This window comes from Bos grunniens, chromosome 23, assembly GCF_055505025.1.
Source record: "Bos grunniens cultivar Pamir isolate PY7600 chromosome 23, Bosgru_T2T1.0, whole genome shotgun sequence".
Taxonomy (NCBI): Eukaryota; Metazoa; Chordata; class Mammalia; order Artiodactyla; family Bovidae; genus Bos; species Bos grunniens.
The window spans coordinates 40,236,142-40,260,430 of NC_141187.1; the positions used below are offsets into that span (position 1 = coordinate 40,236,142).

The window sequence follows — 24,289 nt, forward strand, 5'->3', positions numbered from 1 at the left end:
TAAATGAAGACGTTATATACGTATAATGTGCTATGAGGAAGGACTTAGGAAAGTAAAAATATGAGTATGCAAAATTTAGGAAGATTGTAAATATTACTATGTCTACAAAATGAGTGTACACAGCATCTTTAAATAACCGATGTTAAACATGATTCATGTCATGCACAGAGGAAAGAAGTTTATATCTTAATTTCAAGTAGTTTTGATTTCAGAAAAGAACAGCATCCAGTCACCAAATGACTCTCTTTTGTTCCATTGGGATTCAATACTGAGAAAGAAGATGAGAGCGTAGTCTTTCTTTACTCTCCTCCCAAACACCTACAAGTGTAGCCTTACATCTCAAGCAGAGTGTTCCATAAGCCTCTTCACTCTTTCCATCATGCTTTCCAGCACACACTCAATCATGCTTCTGCCCTATTTTGGAATAAGCAGTCACAGAATTTTGCTGAAAATTTCTTGCTGTGCCTTTGAGATTAATTCTCTCCATTAAGTGAACATGGATGGAAATAATTAACCTTTCACTTGGTATTAATAGAAGAAAGTAGAATTTCAGTAGTGCTAACCTACTTTATAGGCTATTACTTCTATTGTCTCCATCCCATCTCTGTTCCCACATGTGACCATCTGGTTCGCAGAAGGCAGCTATTCACTTGGGCCATTTGCATGACTACGGGTGCAAAGAGCATAATAGGAGATGAAGGAAACCATGCACGTGTTGGAAGGAGAGAGCTGAGTTATGTACCCCAGGGGTTCTCATTTTGGTTAATTTTGGAAAGTACATAGTATATCACCACTGGGCAATGAGATTGTTAAATCGCTGTTCTGACCTCAGAAAGTGAATGTGTGTGCGGCAATTGGTGCTTGGGACAAGAAATATGCTTATGGTATTACATGTTCAAATGACATGTGAGATTTACTGAGTATGAATACAGTATCCCCTGACTTGACTACACATCTCCTCTAATTACAGGAAATGCGATCTGCACGATGTGGTGCTTGACATTAAGTGTTGGACACATAACTTTCCCTTCTCTGGAATCGTCAAGACTTCTTGGCCCCCATGATTCTCTGTACTGGGACCCAGAAATCTGTGTTTTAACAAGCCCTGCAGAAGATTGTGATGCACACTCAGGTTTGAGATCCACAGTCATAATTCTTCAACCACTAATTCCAAGTGATGTTCCCTCCTCCTGTGTTCGGTCCTACTGTGCTGGAGGGTTCTGTCGTTTGTCTCTTAACCTCTTCCATTCCTTTTGCTTTGTCAGATAATCAGCATCTCCTCCTAGAAAACCGAATCCCTAACAAATTTTTCTGCCTCTAGTATCCATTTCCTTTGACCTTGTAGTCTTTCTTAAACAACGCTTTCATTACAGTCCCTTACTTCAAATCCCTAGAGTTTTCTCAGTAACACCTGGGTGAAGTCCAATGGTCCTATCGTATTTTTTAACATTCTGCATTGTACACATTTCTGACCAAACTTAAGAATGTATTTCTCCTTTCTGCCCAAACTGATTCTCACTTTATGTTGTGCACTGTTCTCAGTCTTGTCTGATTCTTTGCGACCCCATGAACTGTAGCCCTCCAGGCTCCTCTGTCCATGGGATTTCCCAGGCAAGAATACTGGAATGGGTTGCCATTTTCTTCTCCAGGGGATTTTCCCAAACCAGGTATTGAACCAGTGTCTCTTGCAGTTGCTGGATTAGCAGGTGGATTCTTTACCACTCTATAGCATATCTTGCATGTATTTTTCCTCTGTGCTTTTGTATATGCTCTTATCCTAGATCTAGATCAATCCTCCTTAACCTTTTTTATGCTTTCAAATCCTAGTTGCCTGGCAAAATTCCCTTCTTCCAGGAAGACTTCTCCATCAACTCCTCACACCTAGATCTCTCTCTTACTATTCACTCCTCTCCTCTGACAACTCCTTACACAGAACTTTGTATTATTATATGCATGCCGTCCTCATGAACAAAAATTTCAATTTATGTACCTTTGTATCTTTTCACCCAATAGCTTACATGCAACAGCCTTGTGTTCAAAAACTGCATTGGCCTGTGAGTCATAAGACCAAAGTTTTGAAAAATTGATAGCCTGCTTATCTTCAGCCTAACTGTTAGTTAGATGATTGAAACATTATTATTTATTCCTTGGTCATAATTCACTGTACTAAGGGAAAATTACTTGCAGTGTTTTTGAATAAGGGTAACTATGACGAAAGGTCATTCTTTGTGGACTCGGAAACTGTGAAGCCTGGTCCTAGTGAATGGCTCTGAGAGTGAGTTTTTAGACCAGAATAAGGAAATGAACTTGAGCAGACTCCAGGAGATAGTGAAGCACAGAGAAGCCAGGTGTGCTGCAGTCCATGGGGTTGCAAAGAGTTGGACACGACTTAGCAACTGAACAACAACAAGGAAAATGAGCACCATCTTCAGGGTGTATCAGAGAGTTGCAAACAGTCCAGAGACACAAAGATAATGTTCTGGGTTTTTTGTTTGTTTGTTCATTTTTTTCCAATGACATAAAGACTGAAAAGGAAAAAAAAGGAGGGAGGGAGGGAGCTGGGAAAGAAAGAGAAAGGAAATAGAAAGGAAGAAAGGAAGTTTACCTCTTTCTGCTTGCCTTTTCTGGAACTGAGGTACGTAATTTGGAAAAGGACATATCGTATATTTCATCAGATATATGTCATATGATACAAGAAATCTCGGTTTTAAGTTCAAGATGAAGTCCTAACTTGCTGCAAGGTATTCATCAAGTTACTCAGATTCTTCATGCATCAGGCGAAGATCCAGAGTGTAAGTGCTTGGCAGTAAGCTTTTTTTGAATGTAACGTAAGTGCCTAACATTTAGTTTCTGATTGCCAATGCGTCTATTTCAAAGACACCCATCTTGAATAAACATACCACTAGCTACACATCTAAATAAATAGCCAGGTCCCTCCACCCAGGAAGTTCCCCTTTTAGACAGCCCCAGGCAACCTAGATTCCTGACCTTTTGAGTCACCCTGCTTTTCCCTTTCCAGGCCCAAATTCCTACCTTTAGGTTTTAAATTCACCAAATAAAGAATAAACCTATAAAACCTTAGGCATCCCACCCTCAATCCCAGTAAAGGGAGAACTCAGGTCCACACTGTGTCTCTACCCAGAACCTCCTTGGGTGGCTCTGAGCATGCCGTATGCCATCCAAGAACTGCGAATAATAAAATCTTATTTTTTCAAAGTTCCCAGATAGCTTTTCTCTGAGGTGCATCTTGCAATCATAATAAGAACCACAAGGCCCTGTTCAGCCATAACACTGACTCTTTCCAGGCAGGAAACCTCTGTGGGGACTACAAGTGATTTGGGCCCAGGTGAGTGTTCCCAGGCATTCCTAGGCAGAACATCATCACTGATAGGCTGAGACCAACAGAAAACAAGATCATGCACCTTTTTCTTGAGGTTATTGTAAAGATTCTAGGAGACAGTGACAGTTCCTGGATCAGAGTTGAGAAAATCAAATCATTGCCATTTAGAGGCTGGTTTCCAGATAAGATTTGAAGTGGTAGAGCCCAGGCAATACCAGAGAACATGAAAGGCTTTCTTCCTGTAGTCTACATTCTGCCCTGACCATTGGAGCTTTCAGGCCTATAGGAGCTGTGAAGACAAGAACGTTAAATGCTTGAAAAGACATGAGAAAAATAGCAGGGCTACACCTGTATCAGGAACAACAGATGTTCTCCGCAGGTCTTCCTGGATATAGAAACACCAAGGTCCATTTATTTTTAGAAGATACCCCTGCATAGTATCTATAGTATTTACTGAGTGCCTGCCATGTGCCAGGCAACATGCTAGGTGCATTCATATATGTTATTTCATTTCATCCTGGTCACACGTCCATAATATAGGTAGCCCAGAGGAAATAAATCAAAAGAGGACAAATAGATTTTCCAGTAGCCAAACAGAAGGCTTTTTGTTGTGTTTTTTTCTTTTTTACGTCAACAATGGTGTACTTTCTGCTATGTTGGGACAGCATTCTGAAGTCAGCATGAGCTAGGAGAAGGAACCACAAGCAAGAGAAGGCAAACTTATGCTCATTGTAGAGTATCAAATTGCCAACATCCACTGGGTCATTGAAAAAGCAAGAAAGTTCCAGAAAAACATCTATTTCTGCTTTACTGACTATGCTAAAATCTTTGACTGTGTGGATCACAATAAACTGTGGAAAATTGTTCAAGAGATAGGAATACCAGACCACCTGACCTGCCTCTTGAGAAACCTGTATGCAGGTCAGGAAGCAACAGTTAGAACTGGACGTGGAACAACAGACTGGTTCCAAATTGGAAAAGGAATACGTCAAGGCTGGGTATTGTCACCCTGCTTATTTAACTTATATGCAGAGTACATCATGAGAAACACTGGGCTGGAGGAAGCACTACCTGGAATCAACACTGCCAAGAGAAATATTAATAACCTCAGATATGCAGATGACACTACCCTTATGGCAGAAAGTGAAGAAGAACTAAAGGGCCTCTTGATGAAAGTGAAAGTGGAGAGTGAAACAGTTGGCTTAAAACTCAACATTCAGAAAACTAAGACCATGACATCTGATCCCATCACTTCATGGCAAATAGATGGGAAACAGTGGCTGACTTTATTTTGGGGGGCTCCAAAATCACTGAAGATGGTGACTGCAGCCATGAAATTAAAAGACACTTACTCCTTGGAAGGAAAGTTATGACCAACCTAGATAGCATATTAAAAAACAGAGACATTACTTTGTCAACAAAGGTCCATCTAGTCAAGGCTATGGTTTTTCCAGTAGTCATGAATGGATGTGAGAGTTGGACTGTAAAGAAAACTGAGCACCGAAGAATTGATGCTTTTGAACTGTGGTGTTGGAGAAGACTCTTGAGAGTCCCTTGGACTGCAAGGCGATCCAACCAGTCCATCCTAAAGGAGATCAGTCCTGGGTGTTCATTGGAAGGACTGATGTTGAAGCTGAAATTCCAATACTTTGGCCACCTCATGTGAAGAGCTGACTCATTTGAAAAGACCCTGATGCTGGGAAAGATTGAGGGCAGGAGAAGAAGGGGATGACAGAGGATGAGATGGTTGAATGGCATCACTGACTCCGTGGACATGGGTTTGGGTGGACTCCGGGAGTTGGTGATAGACAGGGAGGCCTGGCGTGCTGCGGTTTGTGGGGTCACAAGGAGTTGGACACGACTGAGCGACTGAAATGAACTGAACTGAACAGAACATTAAATAAAAACTTGAACTGCATTATTAGAGACCTGAGCTCTCCAATTTATTTGAAATAAGCTTTACAAAGACATATAAGCTGAAAATACTGAAGAGTGGACCTCAGTAAAGGTATCACACATCCATGCCTAGGACAGTTTCACAAAATTGTCAAGCAATAAGGAATCCACTGTCTTCTCACCTAGTTTCGTGAATAACGGGCATAGATCACTCCAACTCTCAAAATGCTGGGTCTTTTGCTCTTCCACTGCTCCATTTGGTATGTAGTAGACTTAGGATACGAGATGGAAATCCTTACATGGTCATTTGTTAACTATTAGGGAAGCATAGGAATAAGTGTGAGATGGTCCCCTGATGGCTCAGATGGTAAAGCGTCTATCAGTGTGGGAGACCTGGGTTCGATTCCTGGGTCAGGAAGATTGCCTGGAGAAGGAAATGGCAACCCACCCCAGTACTCTTGCCTAGCAAATCCTATGGACGGAGGAGCCTGGTGCAGGCTACTGTCCATGGGGTCGCAAAGAGTCAGACACGACTGAGTGATTTCACTTCACTTCAGGTCCTCTAGTCCAGCTACTGGTCCCAAGCATTTATAAGGCGACCTTCCTGCATACTTCATTTAGTCCATTTGCCCTGATCTTAGAATATCATTTAATACCCTGAACCTATTTCTTTTTCATATTCTGTCCTCAATGTCCTGCCAGTCCTTGATTATTTTAAGATCCTCACGAAACGAGCTCCTTCATGCCTTTACTCTTGCAAAAGAGCAGATTATCCCTTCAAGAAGAGATTGATGGTACATTTAAAAAGGCCTAATTGCTATAAACACAAAGAAAGTCTTATGTCCAGCTTGGCAAGGAGATGGATCAAGTCCCTGTTATTTGCTCCCAGTGCTTCACCCCTCAAAAGACTAACAAAAAGATTTCTTGCTATAGCTATGAAAAATAAAATCCAAGTTAAATCCTCAAGGCACACCACAAGACAAGACTTTGGCAGCATGCCTTAGTTAATTTATATTTCAACAGAGCCCGTTTTTCCATTTTAAAATGAACATATGGACATTAGAAGAAGGAAAAGGAGAAGAAACGATGAATGAGGTAGCAAAAAGAGCCCAAATCGAAGGATTTAGGTACCAGATTAATATTATATTTCTGAAATTTTGTTCTGTCAGTGCTTAATTTATCTGTGTACTAATCAAGGTAAACACTTGTTACTCTAACCCTAAATTTTAGTGACTTTACACAGAAAAGCAAATCTTCCCACACATCACAGTTCAGTCACTCAGTTGTGTTTGACTCTTTGCAACCTCATGGACTGCAGCACACCAGGCTTCCCTGTCCATCACCAACTCCTGGAGCTTGCTTAAACTCACATCCATTAAGTTGGTGATGCCATCCAACCATCTCATCCTCTGTCGTCCCCTTCTCCTCTTGCCTTCAATCTTTCCCATCATCAGGGTCTTTTCAAATGAGTCAGTTCTCATCAGGTGGCCAAAGTACTGGAGCTTCAGCTTCAGCATCAGTCCTTCCAATAAATATTCAGGACTGATTTCCTTTAGGATGGACTGGTTGGATCTCCTTGCAGTCCAAGGGACTTTCAAGAGTCTTCTCCATCACCACAGTTTTAAAGCATCAATTCTTTGGTGCTCAGCTTTCTTTATAGACTAACTCTCACATCCTTATATGACTACTGGGAAAATGATGGCTTTGACTAGGCAGAACTTTGTTGGCAAAGTGCCTTCTCTGATTTTTCATATGCTGTCTAGGTTGGTCATAGCTTTTCTCCCAAGGAACAAGCATCTTTTAATTTCATGGCTGCAGTCACCATCTGCAGTGATTTCACATCACAGTCCAATACATGTCAGCCTTTGGGGAACATGGGCCTTTCTGCCCCACACATTCAGCTTATAGCTTACCATCTTTAAGAATCTCATATTCTTTAATTATATCAATTGCTTTGGGCAAAGTGAAAGAAAACCAAGCACAAGTGAAGAATATATTAGCAAGTGTCTAGGAATCAGTACTTGAAATGTATATGCATCACTTTTTCCCACATTCCATTGGCCAGAACTCAGACATATGACCTTTTCTATATAAATTGAAAGCTATAAGTATCACTCACTTGTGCAAACAGGAATAAAAGTAACAGGGTCTAAAGAACACTAGTATTGTTTGTGTAACAGTTAGGGACAGAGCTAGAAGTGATTCCCCTCAAGCAGTACCCCTGGCTGAATGCGAGGGGAGTGTCCACCCAAACTACCAAGTCTCTGACTAGTTTTCTTATATTTAAACTGTCATGAGGTAAAAGTAATTTCGACCATCTTTGGCCCTTGGTACAAATACACAAAATATACCACACATTAATTTTTTTCAATGTAGATGAGGCTTTTATGTACTGGTTCAAATCTGTTTAGAAATTTCATGCTATGAAAACATTTGATGGGTGTCTATATTTGTGCTGCCTTCGAAATCTAGATTTTCATGGGAAACTACAATGTGGAATGTCCCAGGGATGGAATTTTTTACTAAATGATTTAATAACCTTGAGCATTATGAAAAACATATCAAAAAAAAACCCTCTAAAACTGGTACGTTATTTTCTTCTAAGAGAGTTCCTTTAAGTAGCAATAGAAAAGGTTACCATGTGGTTATAATGGAAATTTTAAAAATCCTTTCGGCAAGATACATTTTCTTCTATTCACTCAAAAATACATGATAGCAAATCCTCAATAATTAATTATAGTTCAATATCATGACAATAGTTAGATTTGTTGCAGTTTTCCCAGTACTCCTCTAGGTTGTCATTACAAGGCACTAAAATAACCCTAAACATGTTACAAGTGCTAATGATGAACATTATGTACATAGAAGTGTAGAGGTTAAGGTTTAACCAGAAAAACAAAACTAAGTTCAGATATCTACACTCAGGGACGTGGTTATACATGTGGTGGTTCTACAAGTATATCAAACAAGAGACAGTCAGGTAACCCAAGAGATTCTGATGGCAGGAACCATTTCTATTCCTAGGCTGGAGAGACAAAGAGAGGAGATGGTGTTCTCTGAACCCACAGGTCAGCATCGCTTTATGAAAAGTGGAATCATAGCAGATATGTCTGGTAGGAGCTAATGATTTGGTACTCCATAAAATGAAGTCACCCCTTAAGAACCTGCCCAAAGCAAAGAAGAAGGAATACAAATAACTAGGTTCTTGTCTCTCTTTGCCTCCCACAGGGTCCTTTCTGTGCTTACTATTGACCAAGCACAGCCTGGGTGACTGCCAGGGTGACAGGAAAATGCTTAACACCTGCTCTTCCCTGACGCTACAGAGGACAGGAGTGATGAGAAATGCATCCTAGGACAAGCAGCAAATGCCATCAACGCAGCAAGGAAGGCAGCATCATTATGCTCTCTCTATATTCTCCATTGATTTGCTTACTCAGTGCAAAGTGATGGCCTCTCTCCACATAGCTGCTTAAAGAACACTTGCCAGTTCAAAAGGATTTTAAATCCTTGGAGTCATGTTTGAGTACAAGTAATGTTCAGTTTAATCAAATTGCTACCTCAGGTTTCAAATCACTTCTAATCAGTTTGAGTTTTAGACTTCTGCCCTTGCTGGAGAAAAACAAAACAAACTAAAACTAAAGTAGGTGTATAGATGCATTTAGATTTAGCACATAGATGGTCTTCTCCAAAAATATCTTAGAGATGAACATAGGAAAGAGATGGTGTTCTTTGGGAATCATAGGGGTAACTACTTTCAACTACATGTCAAACCAACAGAGTAAGTTGATAAACCCTGGGAAATCATTCTCTAATAAATTTTAAGTTAAAATTAAACAAATAGATCCTCACATTTCTTACAGATCTCTGAAATTCTATAAGCTTTCTTTGGAGTTCAGTTCAGTCATTCAGTTCTGTCCGACTCTTGGCAAACCCAGGGACTGTAGCACGCCAGGACTCCCTGTCCATCACCAACTCCAGGAGTTCACTCAAACTCATTTCCATTGAGTTAGTGATGCCATCCAACCATCCCATCCTGTGTTGTCCCCTTCTCCTCCCACCTTCAATCTTTTTCAACATCAGGGTCTTTTCCAATGAGTCAGTTCTTTGCATCAGATGGCCAAAGAATTGGAGTTTCAGCTTCAACATCAGTCCTTCCAATGAACACCCAGGACTGATCTCCTTTAGGATGGACTGGTTGGATCGCCTTGGAGTCCAAGGGACTCTCAAGAGTCTTCTCCAACACCACAGTTCAAAAGCATCAATTCTTCGGTGCTCAGTTTTCTTTACAGTCCAACTCTCACATCCATTCATGACTACTGGAAAAACCATAGCCTTGACTAGATGGACCTTTGTTGACAACGTAATGTCTCTGCTTTCGAATATGCTGTCTAAGTTGGTCATAACTTTCCTTCCAAGGAGTAAGCATCTTTTAATTCCATGGCTGCAGTCACCATCTTCAGTGATTTTGGAACCCAAAGAAATAAAGTCTGCCACTGTTTCCCATCTATTTGCCATGAAGTGAGGGGGCCAGAAGCCATGATCTTCGTTTTCTGAATGTTCAGCTTTAAACCAACTTTTTCACTCTCCTCTTTCACTTTCATCAAGAGGCTTTTGAGTTCTTCTTCACTTTCTGCCATAAGGGTGGTGTCATCTGCATATCTGAGGTTATTGATATTTCTCCCGGCAATCTTGATTCCAGCTTGTGCTTCATCCAGCCCAGCGTTTCTCATGATGTACTCTGCATAAAAGTTAAATAAGCAAGGTGACAATATACAGCCTTGACGTACTCCTTTTCCTATTTGGAGCTAGTCTGTTGTTCCATGTCCAGTTCTAACTGTTGCTTCCTGACCTGCATACAGATTTCTCAAGAGGCAGATCAGGTGGTCTGGTATTCCCATCTCTTTCAGAATTTTCTACAGTTTATAGTGATCCACACAGTCAAAGGCTTTGGCATAGTCAATAAAGCAGAAATAGATGTTTTTCTGGAACTCTCTTGCTTTTTCCATGATCCAGCAGATGTTGGCAATTTGATCTCTGGTTCTTCTGCCTTTTCTAAATCCAGCTTGAACATCTGGAAGTTCACAGTTCACATATTGCTGAAGCCTGGCTTGCAGAATTTTGAGCATTACTTTACTAGCATGTGAGATGAGTGCAATTGTGTGGTAGTTTGAGCATTCTTTGGCATTGCCTTTCTTTGGGATTGGAATGAAAACTGACCTTTTCCAGTCCTGTGTCCACTGCTGAGTTTTCCAAATTTGCTGGCATGTTGAGTGCAGCACTTTCACAGCATCATCTTTCAGGATTTGAAATAGCTCAACTGGAATCCCATCACCTCCACTATTGTCAGGAAACATTTAACAGGAGGCTTCCTGTGTGCTGTTTTGGATCTGTCAAAATTTCTCTGTTCCTTACTAATTCCTAAATATTCAGGAATTAAGAGGAGAGGCAAGCCTCTCCCAGGGGCTGAGGAATCCAGACATTTCCTTCGTTAGTTTTTCTATACGGTGATAAGTACCCTTTTCCTTTTTATGAACCATATGGTAAAAGTGATTATTTACAACCCTCTCTCTTTCATATGGATGATCTCATGTTTCCTTGTAAGTTTTGATTTTATCTCTGCTGAAAATAGCTATCTTGTAGGACAGTATAAATACCTACACAGTGTTGAATAAAACACCTCTGCTCCATCAGAGCTTTGGTCCCTGTGTCTTGCTTTCTCTCTCTCTCTCTTTTTCAAGCTGATCCCCTGGAGCACAGAGGCTCTCTGAGTTCACTTTCCTGCCCGGGCTTCTAAGACCCTCTTGAGAAGGTACTCTGTGCCTTCACCCCATCGAGAGGGTGCCTGAGGCCTTTGTGAACAGAGCAAGTCCCATGCAGGGGCTTTATTGGCTTTCTGGGTAAACCAAGGAATATCAGCCTCTTTCTCTCTCCTTTACTTTCTTATCGGTTGACTCCAGACCACCAGGTTCCGGTCCATTAAAGGACCTCAATACACTAGCTTTGTTTGTAGCGATGCTTCCTAAGGCCCGCTTGACTTCACATTCCAGGATATCTGGCTCTTAGGTGTGTGATCACACCATCATGATTATCTGGGTCGTGAAGATCTTTTTTGCATAGTTCTTCTGTGTTTTCTTGCCACCTCTCCTTAATATCTTCTGTTTCTGTTAGGTCCATACCATTTCTGTCCTTTATTGAGCCCATCTTTGCATAAAATGTTCCCTGGTATCTCTAATTCTCTTGAAGAGATCTCTAGTCTTTCCCATTCTTTGGAATTAATTCATAGTAATTCAAATAACCTAACCATATTTTCAGACAGGCAGCTCTTTGAAAGATGATAGAAATGAAACCAAGGTAGCAGAAATAAAGAGTTGGATGCAGAAATAGTCTCATGGAAGTAATGAAAATGATACATTTTCAACCCAGCAGTGCTAAACATTATTAAAGAAATGTCTAGAAACATGTAAAATGCTTTAATCGTTCATAAAAATAATTACGGTTCTCAGCTACTTTAGCCAAATGGATGTTACAGTAATTCTCTAAGGATGATATCTAATGTGTACTTTGTCATTGAAAGGCTATTTTTTTTTTTTCAGAAAGTAGTATAGTCTAAATGGTACGTGGTTGAACTATATGGCCAAAACAACATAAAATTTAAAGTCTGATCAGACATCTGCCAAATGTATGGTCTTGGAGCAAAGTATTTTACCACTTTGACCCTCAGGTTTTTCTTCAGTGAAAATGGGATATTTCTTCTCCTATGATTTATAAGAATTAGCAATAATGCTTATAATGGATTTGACACATAGTAAATCAATGTTCCATAATTCTTGGTTATAATTATTATTATAGTCTCATTATTTGAACATTTGCATAACACATTGACAAACTAACTTCTTTTAATACTACAGTTTCCATCTCATCAAGAAATATATTTTACCTTCTTGAAGACCACTTCAAAAATGCAAATACCTTTGTGGGAGAAATACTCTTAAGTATGGACAGTGTCTGTGAACATTGTGATTAATTTTCACACCTCTGCAAAGATTGATTGGCAGCCACCTAAGAGCAAATTTGGGAAGGGTAGTTGGGTGGAAGAAGTAGGACCTAGAGAAAGCTTTATTTCACATATTATTTGAAGTTTTTGTCAAAATCACAGGCAAGTAAGTGCCATACCAGGCATATTAGAACCCAGGAATGCTTTTTAATAAACAAACCAGCTGAATCTGCTTTACATGGTGCAAGATCCCACCTTGAAGATTATTGCTCTAAGACAATGTGAGGAGTTAGACAGGAGGAATTGAGGGGGTTAGTGGTCATCTCACACAGACCACAGCTCCTTTTTAAAAACTACTCGGTCCAAGTTTTTCTAAGCTTCTTGGTTCTGCCCTATGTCATTGCTAAGAAAACAAGAATAGGCTTGTGGTCACCTAAAGGTTCCTATGGCTTGATACTAACAGCAGTGAGTTCAGGAAATCCCTTAAATGCTAGGCCCTGACTGGGAGAAGGTGTGGGGAAATATAATTATATATTGAGAACTGCATTTGGCAAGATAAAAAAATGATTCTCTGAAAAGCATACTGAATTTATCAGTACAGGTAGCCCAGAATACCACGGAATGGGCAGCCCTCCTTTAGGGCAGAGATGAAGGGTTCATAGACTTCTATCCTTGACTCATCCCTGAAAATAGTTAATTACACTTCTCACTTACCACTTGACTTTGATCTTTCTCTTCTTGGTTTCTCTGTTTCCAACTTTTCTCTCATACATTTAGTACTCCCCACATCTGCCATCTACCCATGACCTGAGTTAAGCTGTGGCTACAATATGCTCTGACTTCTCGAATGCATCCTAGCCTAAATAAACAACAGGTTTAACCCCTGGTTGTATAATAACTGTTATTAACAGTAATAAAAATTAATAATTGCCATTATTGCTTCCTTTATTCTTATTCCTGCCATGACTAGAGATATAAAAAGTAAATGAAAAGTTATGCTAAGAAAATGAAAAACCAATTTTCAAATATTATCTCATATTATCCCCATTAAAAACTTGAAAACATATAGACTCAGTGTTATAAAACCATTCTTCAGGGCCAAGATGATGAACCATCAGCAAATTCATCCCAAATTCAAAAATGAAGCACACATTTGCAGCTTGCCTCTTCTCCTCCAGAAACTGTCTTTCTGTGACAGAAGCAACCTAATTGCTAAACAGAGAATAAATACGCAAACTTCCCTTGCTAGTAGAAGTCCGTGAAATGTGTTCTTCCTGTCAACTTCTGCATGTGGAATTGAGTACCTTGGATCCCATTGACAGTCAAGAGAAGCGCACTGTTCCATGTATTAGCCTTAGTTACTCTGAAGCTTCAGACCTGGGTGACTTGTGGAACTGATAGTCGACCTTTAGAATCAGAAAGGGGCTAAGGCCTAAGTTTCTATTTAATCTGATTTCATGGAAAGCCCTCTTTCCCTTTTGGTTCAGAAGTGCTGTGAAGTATAAAACTTGAGCTGTATATCAATTTCCGGTTGATACAGGTTAGTTATTTTACATACCATGATCAGTTTCACAGCTGATTCCCCTCCATGCTCAAAATCCAGAGAAATGGTAAATGTAATGACTCTGGTTGTTAGCAAATAAGAAAAATATTTGATAACATTTGTTAAGATCCTTAAACTCAAATACAGCCACTAATTTTTCCTCCTTAATGAGAAAAAGAAATGTTTCACTGTGGCCTAGTTATAATAATTAAACTACCATTTAATTTGTGTCAGATGCTAGGAGACATATATCTGTTTATTCCTCCCCCCAAACTCTAAGAGGGGGTATTGTTAATATCCCCATTTAACTGACCAGACTGCAGCAGCTTAGACAAGTTAAATGACTTGTTCGTGGTCACCTGAGAGTATGTGGTGGAGCCAGCATCAGAAGGCACCAGATAATCCAACAAATGAAGGTCTTCATCATCTTGTGATTTTGTTTTTCTCAAAAAGCTATAACTTCACCTCAGTGGTGTTCTCCTCCAAGCTGGTGGTAAGATCACTAAAGCAGTTCCATATATATATATGTATATATATATATATATATATATATGGAATCTAGAAATAAACGGCATTGATGAACCTATTTGCAGGGCAGGAACAGAGACACAGAGGTAGAGAACAGACTTGTGGACCCGGCAGGGGAAGGAGAGGGTGGGACGAATCAATAGAGTAGCACTGAAACATAAACATTACCATATAAAAGAGCTAGCTAGTGGGAAGTTGCTCTCTAACAAGGAGCTCAACCTGGTGCTCTGTGTCAACCCAGAAGGATGGGATGAGGTGGGGGATGAGAGAGGCTCAAGAGGGAGGGTGTATGTGGATACTTACGGCTGCTTCACACTGTATGGCAGAAACCAACACAACATTATAAAGCAATTATCCTTCACTTTATTAAATAAAAATTTTAAAAGGAGACCTTATCACAATGCCTATAGTAAAGAATAATAAATGATTCCTCTCCCTTTAAAATTCCCTTGAAATACCTTCTTGCTAATACTGCAGAAACCTCTTCTGGTTTTTTATCCTCAGTTATTCTTATCTTGGGGCTTCCCTGATAGCATATTGGTAAAGAATCCACCTGCAGAGTAGGAAACCCTGGTACAGTTCCTGGGTTGGGAAGATCCCTTGGAGAAGGGACAGGCTACCCATTCCAGTATTCTTGGGCTTCCCTGGTGGCTCAGCTGGTAAAGAATCTGCCTGCAATGCGGGAAACCTGGGTTTGATCCCTGGGTTGAGAAGATCCCTGGAGAAGGGAAAGGTACTCACTCCAGTATTCTGGCCTAGAGAATTCCATGAACTGTATCGAGAGTTAAAAAAGAACCAATATATGGGAAATGGGAAATATAGTAGCAAAAGCTTTTTCCTTAAAGCTTTTATTTCAGTTCAGTTCAGTCACTCAGTCGTGTCTGACTCTGCCACCCCATGAATCGCAGCACTCCAGGCCTCCCTGTCCATCACCAACTCCCAGAACCTACCCAAACTCATGTCCATCGAGTCAGTGATGCCATCCAGCCATCTCATCCTCTGTCATCCCCTTCTCCTCCTGCCCCCATTCCTTCCCAGCATCAGGGTCTTTTCCAATGAGTCAACTGTTTGCATGAGGTGGCCAAAGTATTGGAGTTTCAGCTTCAACATCAGTCCTTCCAAAGAACACCCAGGACTGATCTCCATTAGGATGGACTGGTTTTATCTCCTTGCAGTCCAAGGGACTCTCAAGAGTCTTCTCCAGCACCACTGTTCAAAAGCACCAATTCTTCAGCGCTCAGCTTTCTTCACAGTCCAACTCTCACATCCATACATGACTACTGGAAAAACCATAGCCTTGACTAGACGGACCTTTGTTGGCAAAGTAATGTCTCTGCTTTTGAATATGCTATCGCGGTTGGTCATAACTTTCCTTCCCAGGAGTAAGCATCTTTTAATTTCATGGCTGCAATCACCATCTGTAGTGATTTTGGAACCCAGAAAAATAAAGTCTGCCACTATTTCCACTGTTTCCCTATCTATTTCCCATGAAGTGATGGGACCAGAGGCCATGATCTTAGTTTTCTGAATGTTGAGCTTTAAACCAACTTTTCCACTCTCCTCTTTCACTTTCATCAAGAGGCTCTTTAGTTCTTCACTTTCTGCCATAAGGATTGTGTCTTCTGCATATCTGAAGTTATTGATATTTCTCCCAGCAATCTTGATTCCAGCTTGTGCTTCCTCCAGCCCAGCATTTCTCATGATGTACTCTGCATATAAGTTAAATAAGCAGGGTGACAATATACAGCCTTGACATACTCCTTTCCCTATTTGGAACCAGTCTGTTGTTCCATGTCCAGTTCTAACTAGTGCTTCCTGACCTGCATACAGATTTCTCAAGAGGCAGGTCAGGTGGTCTGGTATTCCCATCTCTTTCAGAATTTTCTACAGTTGATTGTGATCCACACAGTCAAAGGCTTTGGCATAGTCAGTAAAGCAGAAATAGATGTTTTTCTGGAACTCTCCTGCTTTTGTATGATCCAGTGGATGTTGGCAATTTGATCTCTGGTTCCTCTGCCTTTTCTAAAACCAGCTTGAACATCTGAAAGTTCTCGGTTCACATATTGCTGAAGCCTGGCTTGGAGAATTTTGAGCATTACTCTACTAGCGTGTGAGATGAGTGCAATTGTGCAGTAGTTTGAGCATTCTTTGGAATTAACTTTCTTTGGGATTGGAATGAAAAGCTTGAATTTAGACATTGGCAAAAAGGACTTTTAAAATACATCTAGAATACTGGCAATGAACTCTAGGTCTTCTGTATCACCTTACAGCCCCTCACTTAAGTGGCTCATGGTGCCCAGAAAGCCTGACTACCCCTACCCCTCCCTTTCCTATCTGGCCAATTCCTTTATTTCTCCAGGATATATGTCACTTCCTTAGGGAAGATGTTGCTGATCCTCCAATTCTCCAGGCTAAATTTAGTCCTCTGTTATTGGTTCAACAAATGAACCCCTCACCATACTGGTGATTTCAGTTTCTCTCTGTCTTCTACCTGCTCTGTGATTTCTGAGGACCCAAACGACTTTATCTATTTCACTGCCATAGTCCTGGTGCCTACTACATTATACTTGGCACAAACACACAAGGCACTGAAAAATAGCTCTTAATTAAATGCATGAACAATTGCAAGATGGATTGATAGGTGACAATGCTCAGAATTCAGAAAATTTGACTTGTTTCCTGTATATGCCTGGAAAAAGGTAAGAAAAATGAGCAGAAATAAAAGTCCTTATTTTCCTGTGTGAGTACACAATGTACAGGAGGTTCAATGAAACATAAAAAGAAAATTAAGTTGGGAAAATGTTGATTCCAGCTGACAGACACACTGTTATGTAAGTTCCTTATCATTCTTATTGGATCAAACTATAGTTCACAGATGCAAAAAAAAAAAAAAAAAAAAAAAGGAACAGGAAAACAGAATGTGAAGGAAAATGGAGGTAGATATGACAAAAATATTTAAATTAAAATCAAGCACGGAAGGCCAAACTCCTTCAAATCTCTCTTAAAACTCCACAAAATATTAAAAGAAAATACTTAGAACCACTGAAATCTAAGTCCAAACTGAGTGCCTAATCTCATTAATTATGCCAACCACATTAGGCAGTGATTTTTCATTTGTGTTTTGAAAAATAACGCATGCAAGTCCTGATATAAGACTTGCGGATTTATTTTCTCTGATTCCTGAATTATAGCACTTCAAATGACTAAAGATCCCAAATGCAGCTCACTGCAAAACTGATAGGTATAACACTGTGTAAAGTTCCATGCATTGTGACATTTTCAATTTCTTGAAAGGAGAAGAATGTAAAGAGTATAAGGTGCCTCTTATTAATAAAACTGAAAATTTGATTAGTATACACTTTGTATACTGAAAAGTTGAAGCCTGAGTGAAACATATTCAGAGCAGCTTCACAGTAAGAGGCGAATAGTATAGAACACTGATTTTGAATTCAGATTTTTCTTGGGTTTAAATTCTAATTTTTATATGGTTTTCAGTCACCTATTTAATTACTTTTTAATTCCTTTGACATTGTTTTGAAGCTCTTTAATAATGATGATGATAATAACTACGTATTATTTCTGTTTGACTCAGAGAAAACCTGACTCATAGTGACCTAGGCCGTGACACACACATGGTGTGCACAATAAAGAGCAAGTTATTCTGTAAGATGATAAGAAGCCACCCCTGTCAACAAGACAATAGGCAGCTTCCCTTAACATGAAACCCAATTTATTTCAGCATTAAAGTTGGAACCACCAATGGTAACAAATAGCCAGGTTAAAAAGCAATATATTTGGCAGGTATAGAATAAAGAAAGTGCTCTTGTCTGCATAAGTTGCACTTGTCATAAATCCTACTGACAGCTTTGGTGAGAGCACTTCAAAAGGAAAATATCTGAAAAACTGAGAAATGCATTGAGAACTCAAAGGAGAAAGGGACCCTATTACCAGCAAAAGTGCCTACAAGAAAGCTTTGTTTTCGCTTGAACTCTTCCCTGCCAATCTCAAAACCACCAGCTTCTCCCACCAACTGCAAAAACAAAGAGAGGAAACAAAACTGATAGATAAGTTCAAAGTTCGATTTCTTTGAGTCAGTGATGGTGGGATGGCTTCAAGGATAAGGATTACTCCTTCGAGTGATCTGTTTTCTTGAACTTAATTTCACAGTCTATCAGTTACCCGAGAGACATTATTTTCTTTGGCCTGGTCAAAGTCAAAAGCAAGATTTCACAGATATAAATAAAGAGAAGAAATAATGTCTTCTCTCAAGGGAATATTAAACCCTGGAGACATGAGTCAATTTCTTACAGCTTCTTGCACCTCTAGGGTTTTCTGAGGCATTGGTTAAATCATAGAATATCTTTAATAACTTTAATTTCTCCATGTGGAAAAAAAGACCCAACAATATCTTAAAGTTGCAAAGAAGAACATTGCACCTTTATAAATGTAACTGTAAGACTGATGATATCTGTGGTGTTATTCTTAGGTATATTAGCCTGTCTTTAACTTATTTCTGTTGGATATATTGGTAAACAGACCCCCTTTGGCTAACAGACACTCTATTAAAACAAATGATTTTCAGAAGATAGTAACCTTCTGTGAAATTTGTGGACTGTGAAATGCATCAGTAAAAAGGCTAGTGGTGAGGTGGTAATTTTGATTTATTTATGTTAATTCATTTTTATTATTTTTGTCTTTCCTTGTACCAAAAAGGATTTAAGATGTTTAAGAATAATGTTAAAATGAGTTTTAAAAATTAAAAATGACTTAGAGTTAAAAGGGCTTGTGTGGTTTTGTACGTTTGCTGGTTTTGTCTGATTCAGAATTAATTTAGTAATCAGTCAGGAGCTTCCCAGAAAGTGTAGTGGTAAAGAATCCACCTGCCAACGGAGGAGACACAAGAGACATAGGTTTGATACATGGGAAGATCCCCTGAGGGAGGAAATGGCAACCCACTCCAATATTCTTGCCTGGGAAATCCCATGGACAGAGGAGTCTGTCACGCTACAGTCCATGGGATCACAAAGAGTCAGACCTACCTGAGCACACACACATTCCAACACCAAGCAGTTAACCAAAAAGCTATGGACTAGCCGAGATTTTACTTTTCAAAGACCCAGAAGAGAGAAAGCAGCCCTGAACTCTTGCCCCTGGAAACCCTACCCTGGGCCCCACTGTCAAGGTTGGCCCAGTATGTTCTGGTAAGATTACTGCACTTGACGGGTTGTGTATACCACAGCTTGGTAACTGATGAGACTTCAACATAGGGAAAAGGGGATGCTATAGACAATGGGTGTTAAACTTATTTCTCTATCATGCTTTTTACTTTTCATGACTGTTACAGATGTGCCTGCCAGGAAGGCATCAAAGCTTCTTGAGGAAAAATCAAACCAGAAGAAAATAACCTCAGAGTGTAAAGGGCAGCTTCTTTTGTAGATGTGACCACTTGAATCTACAGAGACGTTTCCAAGATGATGGCTGCAACTTTTCTTTCACTCTGATTCTTACCCAGAGATATTCTATGTCAAGAATGAAAAATAGATTTTTATATCTAGTTAGGTGGCTCAGACCACCCTTATGACACCACCCTTATGGAAGAAAGTGAAGAGGAACTAAGAAGCCTCTTGATGAAAGTGAAAGAGGAGAGTGAAAAAGTTGGCTTAAAGCTCCACATTCAGAAAACTAAGATCATGGCATCTGGTCCCATCACTTCATGGGAAATAGATGGGGAAACAGTGGAAACAGTGTCAGACTTTATTTTGGGGGGCTCCAAAATCACTGTAGATTGTGATTGCAGCCATGAAATTACAAGACACTTACTCCTGGGAAGGAAAGTTATGACCAACCGCGATAGCATATTCAAAAGCAGAGACATTACTTTGCCAACAAAGGCCCGTCTAGTCAAGGCTATGGTTTTTCCAGTGGTCATGTATGGATGTGAGAGTTGGACTGTGAAGAAGGCTGAGCGCCGAAGAATTGATGCTTTTGAACTGTGGTGTTGGAGAAGACTCTTAAGAGTCCCGTGGACTGCAAGGAGATCCAACCAGTCCATTCTGAAGGAGATCAGCCCTGGGATTTCTTTGGAAGGAATGATGCTAAAGCTGAAACTCCAGTACTTTGGCCACCTCATGTGAAGAGTTAACTCATTGGAAAAGACTCTAATGCTGGGAGGGATTGGGGGCAGGAGGAGAAGGGGACGGCGGGGGATGAGATGGCTGGATGGCATCACTGACTCGATGGACGTGAGTCTGAGTGAACTCCGGGAGTTGGAGATGGACAGGGAGGCCTGATGTGCTGCAATTCATGGGGTCGCAAAGAGTCAAACACGACTAAGCGACTGAACTGAACTGAACTGAAGTAGCTCAAATGGTAAAAAATATGCCTGCAATGCAGGAGACCCAAGTTCAATCCCTGGGTCAGGAAGATCCCCTGGAGAAGGAAATGGAAATCTATTCCAACATTCTTGCCTGAAAAATTCCATGGATAGAGGAGCTTGGCAGGCTACAGTCCATGGGGTCACAAGAGTTGGATGCAACTTAGTGACTAAACCACCACCAAAGTTGCTATAACAGGATTCAACAACTTAAATCAACTGTCAGTTGGAAATAGATACCTAAAGCTTTATGTTGAGAACAATTCTTCACTCATATCTGGGTCCATTGGGCTAATGTGATCAATTAACAATGTTGGCCAAGAGAGTGGGAAGCAGAGTGGTAGTGACTGTTATTGAACATGTGTGGTTTCAGTTGCTTTCTGGTTCTTTGATTCTGATTATACCCCAGAGTTGTAGGAAATTTATTTCCTGGGATCTCTATTTCTTTCCTAAGACCCTTTAAGAAAGGCTAATTAGGAGTCAAACATTTTTTTCTCTCTATAAAACATGGAAGGACTCATGATCCTGCCTCATCCTGTGATTGCTCCCATCTGTATTCATTGTTGTAAAAAAAAATAAAATAAAACTGGCAAGATGCACAACAGTATACACTATATATTGGGGAAAAAATCCCTAATTCAAATATAAGTGATTTGGAATGTGGATGAAGAGAAAAAGAAAGCCAAAGACCCTTATAACAAGACCAAAGTCTTTCACAACTTCACAGATTCTTTCATTATAGTAATTTGCCAGAAATAGGCAGTTCAGACAATCTTCTGCTTCTGGTTTGTAAGTGACTTCCAATTTTGGACTCTTCATATTATGGAGGGTAGGATGATTTCAGGTCCAGCATAAGTCATGTTTGCCTTCTAAGATTCTAAAGGTATTACTCAATCCTTTAGGAATATGAAAATTATTGTGGACATTGTCCTGATTAAAAGGGTAAACACAGATGTGTGTTGCCAGTGAATTTTTGAGCATTCATAGTGTGAGAACATCATCAATGGAATTCTAAGAACTTGAAATGCTGTGGGAAACTGGCTTCCAAGGAGCTATACAACATCTGAACATGCAACTGTCCTTCTGCTAACCATTTCATTAAGAATCAAAGTGTTCATAAGGCTAGTGGACTGCTGAAAAATATTCATGGGAGAAAATTTGAACTCCACGGAAATTGCAACTGTAGATTGAAATTTGTTTTTCTGTTTTAAAAGGTCATCTCTTCTTTTAAATTTTGTTTAGTTTTTGGCTGTGCTGGATCTCTCTGCTGTGTGGGCTTTTCTCTAGTTGTGGTACAGGGGCTTCTCATTGTGGTGGCTTCTCTTGTGGAGCACAGGCTCCAGAATGTTCCGGCTTCAGTAGGTGCAGCTCCTGGGCTCTAAAGCACAGGCTCAATAGTTGTGGTGCATGGGCTCAGTTGATCTGCAATATGTGCGATCTTCCCAGACCAGGGATTGAGCCCATGTCTTCTGCTTTGGCAGGTGGATTCTTTACCACTGAGCCACCAGGAAAGCCCTTAAAATTTTTAGCTGAAGACAACAATAATTGAATCTGACAGTTACTGCTAATTTTCAAGTATAAATGTATAACAGATTGAGTCATGCATGATATTGTTGTAAAGAATCAAACTTGTTCAGAGAGCTGAGACATCCCAACATTGGTAGCTGAATTTCTTTTACTGATGTTGGATGTATTTACATTTTAATTATTGGAACAGAAATCTGTTTGGTAGGATGTGAACAGGTGTCTCTGAAGAGATATCACAGTGGGAAATGTTCATGGAATTTCCATACTTGGTTTCAACCCAATAGTACATATTTCATAACATTTCAGCTAAATTAGCACATCCATTTTTGTATTATATGGGGGTGGGAAAAAAACTAACCTTTTCTAGCTCTTGAAAATTAATCAGACTTTTTTAACTTTTGTTTTCTTTTGAAATGAAAAAAAAAAGTTGCAAATGTGAACTTCCACCTTGGCAAAATTATAAAGCTCATTCAAACATGAAAAAAATCAATGCCAAATCAGAAAAAAAGGAAATGAGAAGACTCAGTTTTGGTGGTTTGAAATTTAACTCTTGTGTACAATAAGTCCCATCTTCTAAATGTCATCCCTGGTGCCTGGTGATCCCTACAGTGACATGGGCTTATGAATCAGGAAGTACAGTAGAGCACGGTGAAGGGACACACTCCTGGGGGGTGGGGGGAACCTATTCAAAGCTGCTAGGTTTGGGGGGAATCTCATGGCCTTCACTGATACCTCTAAGGTGAGTACTTGGGAGATGGAAGCTTGACACTGAAGTTTATGCTTCATCTTCCTTCCAGTGGGATTATCAAGGGAAGACTTGGAGGCTGAAGTTGAAGTTTGTAGCTGAGATTGCTAGCTGATCACCAAACTCATTTAAAAATTTTCTTGGAAGATGGTATGGAGACTCCTTAAAAAGCTAGGAATAAAACTTCCATATGACCAAGCAATCCCACTCCTAGGCATATAACCTCAGGAAATAAAAGCTGAAAAAGACACATGTACCCCAGTGTTCACTGCAGCACTATTTACAATAGTTAGAACATGGAAGCAACCTAGATATCCATTGACAGATAAATGGATAAAGAAGCTGTGGTACATGTATACAATGGAATACTACTCAGCCATAAAAAGGAACAAATTTGAATCTGTTCTAAGGAGATGGACAAACCTAGAGCCTATTATACAGACTGAAGTAAGTCAGAAAGAGAAATATGAGTATCATATACTGACACATATATATGGAATCTGAAGAGATGGCACTGATGAATTTATTTTCAGGGCAGGAATGGAGAAATAGACATAGACAAGAGATGTATGGACAAGATGGGAGGAGAGGAGGGAGAAGGGGAGATGTGCCGGGGTCCAGCCCCGGCTGATCCAGGGTATTCGAAGGAGAGACGGCGTAGGCGAAGATCAGGAAACAATTGCTTAATTAAACATTAATTAAGGATATAAAGAGTAATAGAATGAGGATAGCTCAGTGAGGAAATTCAGTGGAGAAAAGAGGCTGAAATAAGGATAGCTCAGTGAGGAAATTCAGTGGAGAAAAGAGGCTGAATAATTCAGCCAGAAGGTAAGAGAAAGAACGACATGGTGAGACCAAGTTTCGGTGAACAAGGCCCACACTTTATTTTCCAAAGTAGTTTTTATACCTTAAGTTATGCACAGAGGATAATGGGGGAAGGGGTAGAGTCATGCAGCAAGCCAGGCTTTCTTCCTGCAAACTTATCATATGCAAAAGCTTAGGTGATTTGCATTATCTTCTGGCCCGGAGGCCTGTTAACATTTTAAGACCTTTTCTTCAGAAAACTTATTTTTCTCTAAAGGTGATTGGTCAGGAGCTACCCTCCAAAAGCATTAAATAAAGTTGCATTCCTACAGAGCAAAGGTGTGGTGGGCTATAACAAGAAAAAGAATTAACTCAAGGGTCCCAGGTTACAAACATTAAAGCTACTACTTACACCAATTATATTAATCAATACACTGCCAGGGACACAGCAGGTAAGGGGTATGGAAACTTAGCAGCAAACATTGGCCCAACAAGTGAAAATCCCTTCACCAATACAATTTCTAATCAATCTTTTAACT

General features: G+C 40.0%; 1 protein-coding gene and 1 long non-coding RNA gene across 9 annotated transcripts in view; one reads left to right on the top strand and one right to left on the bottom strand.

Annotated features, from left to right (window-relative positions):
* LOC147347679 (uncharacterized) overlaps positions 1-21,260 on the top strand; it is a 115,911-nt gene extending 94,651 nt beyond the window's left edge. For all 4 annotated transcript variants that reach the window (XR_015152468.1, XR_015152469.1, XR_015152475.1 and 1 more), the window contains one exon: positions 971-21,260. This is a non-coding gene — a long non-coding RNA (uncharacterized LOC147347679). The remainder of the gene's footprint in view (positions 1-970) is intronic.
* LOC147347678 (uncharacterized) overlaps positions 1-24,289 on the bottom strand; it is a 302,519-nt gene that overhangs the window by 134,001 nt on the left and 144,229 nt on the right. The window lies entirely within an intron of this gene.